This window comes from Sminthopsis crassicaudata, chromosome 1 (genome assembly GCF_048593235.1).
Source record: "Sminthopsis crassicaudata isolate SCR6 chromosome 1, ASM4859323v1, whole genome shotgun sequence".
Lineage (NCBI taxonomy): Eukaryota > Metazoa > Chordata > Mammalia > Dasyuromorphia > Dasyuridae > Sminthopsis > Sminthopsis crassicaudata.
Genome location: NC_133617.1, coordinates 19,771,821 through 19,779,920, shown reverse-complemented (window position 1 = coordinate 19,779,920; position 8,100 = coordinate 19,771,821).

The window sequence follows — 8,100 nt, the reverse complement described above, 5'->3', positions numbered from 1 at the left end:
CAGTGCCAAGAGAGAAAGCACAGCCATCTGGTAGAGTCCTATCTTAACTAATTATTTCAGCTAACTAGGTGTTAGGCTCGATTGTTTCTGCCTGCTGGGCAAAACAATCACAACTTTCCAAACCCAAGAGGACTTGGAGGGGGCAGGAAAAGTGGGAGGGAGGATGGTAGAGGATGTGGGGGGGAGGGAAGGGAAGGAGGGAAGATCAGCATTCTGCTCTCAGATCTGGGGGACCTAGGGTGGGAGTCTGAGCAGACCTGGGAGGGGGAGAAGGGCCAGGATTGAAGCAGTGTCGTTCCTTGAGAGTAGAGATCATGAAATTCGCCGCTATCTATATCCCCAGGGCCCAGCACAGGGCTTGGCAGATGGTAGGCATTTAATAAACTGATTGATTGTCTGTGATGGAAAACTCTTCTCTCCTGGCTGCCCTCCTCCATAACTGACTCCTTCTCAATCTCCTTTACTGATCCTTCATCTAGGTCTTGTCCACTAACTGTGGGTCTCCCACAGGACTCTGCCCTCACCCTTCTCCTTCATCCAGGCCACGTCCACTAACTGTGGGTCTCCCACAGGGCTCTGCCCTCTCCCTTCTCCTTCATCCAGTCCACGTCCACTAACTGTGGGTCTTCCACGGGACTCTGCCCTCACCCTTCTCCTTCATCCAGGCCACGTCCACTAACTGTGGGTCTTCCACAGGACTCTGCCCTCACCCTTCTCCTTCATCCAGTCCACATCCACTAACTGTGGGCCTCCCACAGGGCTCTGCCCTTCACCCTTCTCCTTCATCCAGGCCACATCCACTAACTGTGGGTCTCCCACAGGACTCTGCCCTCTCCCTTCTCCTTCATCCAGTCCACGTCCACTAACTGTGGGTCTCCCACAGGGCTCTGCCCTCTCCCTTCTCCTTCATCCAGGCCACGTCCACTAACTGTGGGCCTCCCACAGGGCTCTGTCCCTCACCCTTCTCCTTCATCCAGGCCACATCCACTAACTGTGGGTCTCCCACAGGGCTCTGCCCTCTCCCTTCTCCTTCATCCAGGCCACGTCCACTAACTGTGGGCCTCCCACAGGGTTCTGTCCCTCACCCTTCTCCTTCTCCTTCTCTTTTCCTTCCATACTATCTCTCTTAAGAGATCTCCCCAGCTGCTATGGATTCAATTATCTTCTCTGTGCAGAGAATTCCCCAAGCCCTACCCTGTCTCCCCCAACAATAAGAGCTCTGGGACATCCCAAACTGGCTATATCCTATGGGCACCTCAACCTGCCCTCAGCTTAAATCTGGGACTGTGAAATGGAGATGAAAATTCAGTGTAATTCAGTAGGCACTTCTTAAGCACCTACTATGTGCCAGGCTCTTGTGAGACAGGGGGAAATTCAAAGATTAAAAACAGGACATTCCTGGCTTTCATGAAGTTTACTCTCTACTGAGAGGAGCCTTAGAATGGGGAATGTCAGAGTCAGGAGGAGTCTTAGAACAGGGAATGTCAGAGCTGGAAGGGGAAGGGGAGGGAAGAGACAGAGAGAGGGAGGGAGGGAGAAGAGAGAGAAAAAGAAGGGAAGGAGGGAGGAAGAGAAAAGATGGAGGGAGAGAAAAAAGGGAAGGAGAGAAGAAGGGAGACATTTATTATGTACTTATGAAGTTCCAGGCATGGTGCTAAACTCTAGGAATACAAATACATAAAGTGAATCAGAGAGTGTCTTCAAGGAACATACATTCCCATAGAGACAGCAAATACACACAAAGGAGCTATGGCCAAAAAGGGTACTTCAGTCTGGAATTTTATGGGTTGGGAGGAAAAGCAGTGACTTATGGGGAGTGACTTTGGGGAGAAGCTCATGGACAATCAGCATTCATCACAAGGGCCACAAGGAGGCAAGGCTTCCTCCATCGTCTCACCGGCTCAGCTCTGGTCTTCAAGCCAAAGCTCGGTGGCCACCTTGGGGGAAGAGTGTAGAAGGGAATCCTTTTACAGGTCTGTGTTAGGACCCTTTGTGTTCTAGAACTTGGTGATTCTGTGAGTCGAGGTCCTGCCTTAGGCCTCCATATGTCACGACCACAGGGTGTTTAGTCGGGCAGCGAGGGAGACACGGCTCCCATTCCTATGCCATGTAATGCTTTACAAAGCAAACTCTCCAGGAAAACCCTGTGATTCACGGAGTACCAGTCCTCCTCCCTGTTTTATAGATTAGGAAAACAAGGCTCAGAAAGATAAAGTGACTTACACCAAGTAGTTCACTGTGCTAATAAAGGGAGGTAGGACCCCCGATGAGCATTGGGCACCATTGTGCCCTTCTCCAGCTGTCCTGAGGCCTCCAAAGCCTTTTTCTGACTGTCAGAGTCCTCCCCCAACCTTCAAGGACCAGTTGTGGGGCCTCCTCCTTCTGGAGGCCTTCTCTGATTCCTACAGCCAGGTGGGATCTTGTGAGGAAACTGAGGCACCTGTAAAATGAGGGTCCCAGATTCAGCCGGAATCACCACTTCCCTGGGCTTTGGTTCCTTCATCTGTGAAATGAGGGGGCTGATCTCTGAAGTCCCGTTTCCCTTCAGCTCTAAGCCTCCGCTCTCCGTGCCTGTGGGGAAGACAATGACCTCCCCCCCAGCCCCTATCATTCAGCCCTGGCCCCCTCTCCTCCAGCTCCTGGAAACCCTGCCATTCCTCCTCCCTGGGTGGTGGCAAGAGATTAGTCCACGCTTTCTCTGCTTCTCATTTTGTATTTGGGATAATGACTAGCCAGCATCAAGATTGACAGTTCCCGCCGGGCCCCCTTCACCTGCTGGGAGATTATCCCTCAGTAGCTCAGCAAACCCTCTGTGACAGGCAGAGCCCAGAACGGATGGGGAGAAGGCTGTGGATGTCCTCAGCTCACCCCCTGGGCCCTGTTCTCAGCCCCACTCCCAGCCTGTGCTTAGTATTCTCCTCCCGGCCTTGCATTTGCTTGAGTTCACATCATAAAGTGCCCAGGAACCAAACCATTTACTTGCTCTTCACCTCACTGCCCAGGCAGCCCTGGAAGATTTCTGCAATGGACCACAGACTCTTGGAGAAATGTCTGCTACAAGATTTTTCTCAGAATCTCCATGTCCTGTGCAAAGACACAAGGCTGGTACCAGCTGTCTTCTTTATCTATTCCACTATTTCCCATTATCCCAGATTGCGAGCACTTAACCTATTGGGAAACCAGAATCAAAAACTGAGGGGCTTTGACATTTACAGATGAGGAAACCGAGTCCTCAAAGCTCTTCAACATCTCCCTTCTTATCTGTTCCCCCTCACACCACTAGTGCCTTGCCCTTTGAGCCTCCCCCTGGACATTGAGCTACGCCCTGGGACTACAATGCCAACAAAAAGACCAGTGATCTGGCCCTCAATGACTTCCGTCTCAGTGGGAGATGACAGAACATGAAAGGGGTCCCCTCAGAGGAGACATGGAGCTTAAGTCTGGAAAATGAAGGATGGCTACTCAAGAATCCTTCCTCCAAATAGAGGTCCAGGAAAGAACTTAACAGAAAGGACTCCCAGGAGGCAGCTCTGGACAGTTGTCTTTCTCCATTAAAAGCCAAGTTGTTGGAGGTCAGAAACTCTTTCTGGTAGGACTCGGCCCCTCGGTTCTTAGCCACTGGGCTTAGCACAAACAAGAAAGATGCTCCCTGACCTCAAAGTAGTCCTTCTGCCATTGGTGAGTTCCACTTGGAAGAGTCCTGGTTTCAAAGCCCACCTATGACATCTATTGGGATCATGGGAAATGAAGTCCATCGTTGAAAAGTGACCAAGTATTTAAGGGCATGTTAGGAAAGCTCAGGACTTCCTCACTCCCAGGGCCCCATGCAGTGGGCCACTTGGGATAAGGAGCCTGGGATGGATGTGGGCAATTCCCAGGGAGAAAATGTAATCTACCAACACAGATAACCAAGTTGTTTTTAGCTTCCGGTCTGAGAAAGTTTCCTGGGACCCTAAAAAGTGCACTGACTGGCAATGATGGGGACACAAAGCCAATGTATGTCAGAGGCTGGAATTTCTGGCCTGAAATCCAAAAAACCTGCATTCACAGCCAGCCTTGGACACCTAATGGCTGTGTGAGTCTGGGCAAATCACTTAAACTCTATCTGCTTCAGTTTCCTCATCTGAAAAATGGAAATAATAATAATAACACCTCACTCCCAATTGTTTGTGGCTAACAATTGAGATAGTTTTAAAGCAGTTAGCACAGTGTGTGACATAAGTAGGTACTTAATAGTTTCCTCTCTCCCTTTTTTCCTTCTTTCCTTTCTCCTTCCTTATCTTCTTCCCTTCCTTCTTTCCTTTCATCTTTTTTCCTTTCTGCCATTTTTATTCCTTTCTCCCTCCTTTTTTCTTTCCTTCCTTCCTCCCTTTCTTTCTTCCATCCTTTTTTCTCCCTTCCTCCCTTCATTCCTCTTTTCCTTCTGTCCTTTCTTTCCTACTTCCTCCTTCCCTCCCTTTTTTCCTCCTTACTTTCTTCCCTTTCTTTCTTCCTTTCATCTGTTTTCCTTTTTTGTTCCTTCTTTCTTTCCTTCCTTCCATTTTTCTTCCTTTCTCCCTCTCTCTTTTCTTCCATCCTTTTTTCCTTCTTTTTTTCTTTCTCCCTCCCCTCTTCCTTTTGTTCTTCCTTTCTTACTTCATCCTTCCCTCCTTTTTCCTTCCTTCCCTCTTTTCTTCCTTTTCTTATTTCTCCCTTTCCTCCCTCTCTTCCTTCTGTCCTTCCTTTCTCCCTCCTTTTCTTCCTTCCTTCTTTCCCTCATTCCTTCCTTCCTTTCTCCCTCCCTCCCTTTTTTCCTTTCTTCCTTATTTCCTTCTTTCCTTCCTTCCTTCCCCACTTCCCAAGACTTCTATTCACGCTACTTTTCAGCTCAGAGCATAGACTGTTTAAAATAACCAGAAATTCTTTCCAGCAACTCTTAATTGCTGATTTCAATATTCTCCCATTCCTCTTATATTATTAACATATGCATTCTGGATAGGATTTTATTGTGTGTACCAAAGTCTCCCCTGAGGAATATAATTGTGCATCAGAGGGAGGTCTGAATAATATTTACAATGAATATGTATCAATTGAACAATACATCCAGGTCTCAGGCACACAAGCATTTATTCACTCCATGAGCATTTATTAAGTGCCTACTTTAACACCAAACAAAGGGCAAAAATGAAAAGATCCCTTCCCTTCAAAGAACTTACATCCTACAGGGGAAGAACAGAAAGAATCAATCAATCCAAGAGCATTTATTAAGCACCTGCCTACTATGTTCCAGGCACCCATGTTAAGTGCTGGGTATAGAAAAATGAAAATTAAATAGGGCCTTTCCATAAGGAATTTCCACCCTAAAATAAGAATAATGGCAATTATAATGATTTATTCTTAGCAATATAATAATTCACAGCCAATCAAGAAGTGTCTTTCTTAAGTGTCTGCTCTGTGTCAGTCACCATCAGTACTGAGATGAAAATGAAACAGTACCTGCCTTCAGGGGGGTTCCATTCTTCAGAAAGAGACTACATAAACATAGACATAGACATAGAAACAAAATGCAACATACAAAATGGGGAGAGAAACATTAGCAACTATGGAGAATACAAAATGCAAAAATTGCTTTTAAAAAATCAAATTAATTAGAGGGAACAATAACAATTAGGGAAATTAGCAAAGAACCTCACCAATATATGGCATTTGGCTGATCGTTGAAGGAAACAAGGGATTGTAAGGGAGTATAAACATTGTCCCTGCCTCAGCTCCCAGCACCAATAGGCATATAATGAATCTTTGTCGAGTGTTGATGGATCATGGTCTTTCTAGGCAAGGAACTGTGTCCCTTGAGCTCTGGAGAGAGCCGGAGCCCCACCTAATTATTGGGACTAGGTAAAAGATGGGGTTGACAGAAGCCCAGAACCCCTGGCCAATCCAGTCCCAAAGGCCATTCTACTTCTCACCCCGATGGATGATCAGACTTCTATCAAGGAGAAGAGTGATAAGGAGTCTAGATCATGCCAGCTGAGTCAGTGCATTTATTCCGAAGCCACTTCCTTATCCAAAACAACAGCATTCCCATGCATTATTTAATGGGATAAGTCCATTTATCAACACCCCCTCATTTCTCTGCATTATTAAAGACCAGGGCAGTGAACTTCACGCTTCCTCCTGTCCTGTCCATCTCCCATCTGAAATTACCCACTAGACCCACAGTCTAGGACGTTGTCCAGCAGCCATGGCTCCTGACAGTCACAAGTGCGTCAGGGGAAGTGGAGAAAAGGGGAAAAAGAGTCGGGGACTGGTTTTGCTGAAGTCCCTTCTTCCTTGTAGGGTCCAGGAATGGAAGACTGAACAAGATAATCTGCAAAATCCCTTCTTCCAGGCTGGCATCTGTGTTCAGATAATTGTCTGTAGAGAGCTTTAGTGACCATTGAGAAGAATCCCTTCATCTTGTAGACATGGAAACAAAGGCTAAATAAAGTACACCCAGGTTGCAAGTGACAGAAGGGAGACTTGAATCCAGGACCTCCAGCTTCAAAGATACTGCCTCTTTCTGTGGCTCTCTAGGTTAAGGTCCCTCTATGAATCTATGTTCACACATCCACATATTGCTGGATCTGGAGCTGGCTACAAATCACCTGTTAATGCCCATGTGATCATGAGCTGTGGACCTGCCCCCTCAACTGCCTCATCTATCAAATGAGGGACTGCACTAGATGGACCCCGAGCTTCCTCTGCCACTGATAGCCCCGTCCTAATGCTGGCAGGTCTGCTCCTGGCTCCTGAGCCCCCTAGTGTCCAAAGTTAATGATGGTGAGCCAGCATCCTTCCCATCCTCCCCTGCCATTCCCAGCTCCCATCTCTCTCTCTATCTCTCTCTCTCTCTCTCTCTCTCTCTCTCTCTCTCTCTCTCTCTCTCTCTCTCTCTCTCTCTCTCTCTCTCTCTCTCTCTCTCTCTCTCTTTCTCTTTCTCTCTCTCTCTCTCTCTCTCTCTCTCTCTCTCTCACACACACACACACACACACACACACACATTCACACACACACACAGTCATGCACACAAACATAATTGCATACATTCATGCACACAAACACAAACATATGCACATGTACATGCTCATGCACACAAACACACATTCATACACACAAGCACCCACTTGTGGTGGTGCTCACAGCCACACCCACTAAGCTGTGAAAGGACCTCAAGGATCCCAAGGACCCGACTGACTACAGATCTTTATCATATCCTTTCCCTGGGTACTTGTCCTTCTCTCCCTTACCTCTTTTGAGCTTCCTTTAAAAAAAAAGGTTTTATTTTCAAAACTCATGCATAAACAGTTTTCCACATGCACCCTTGTAAAAATCTTGTGTTCCAAATTTTTTCTCCTTCCTTTCCCCCTCACCCTCTCTCCTAGACGGTAAATAATCCAACATATGATAAACATATGCAATTCTTCTGTACATATTTCCCCAATTATCATTAAGCTTCCTTTTTTTATAGGTTATTTCTCCCATTAGCTCAGGTACTCCAAGAGGGCAGGGACTGTCTTTACCTTCCATTGTATCCCCAGCCCTAACACAGTGCTTTTGGGCATACAGTAGGTGCTTAATAAATGTTTATTGACTGATTAACTGTATAATCCAAAGCTCATATTTTAAAAACAAAAAAATGAGGCTAAGAAAGAGATTGTAAAACTGTAAACCTAGAACTAGAAGGAACTTCAGGGATCATGTAGCTCATCCCTCTTCTTTCCTCAATGAGAAAATAGGTCCAAGTAAAGTGATTTATCCAAGGTTACACAGCTAATAAGAATAATGTCTCTAGCTCCAGACCCAGGCACTATATCTGACTGATTTCTCATTGCCTAACAAATTGATTCCACTTTGCTAAAGCAGAGTCTTCAAAAAGATGCCTATTGATTTAATTGAAAAGAGACACTGGCAGGAAATCCCAGGAGGCAAAGCTTAAACGGGCTCAGGCTCCAGCCAACCACAGGCTTGTTTTGTGGAAGGGGCAGCAGATATAGACAAACTCCACTCAGAGGAATTCTATGTGGCGATAGAAAAATAGACAAATGAGCATCTGAGCCTTAGAAAGAAGAATAACAAAGTCGA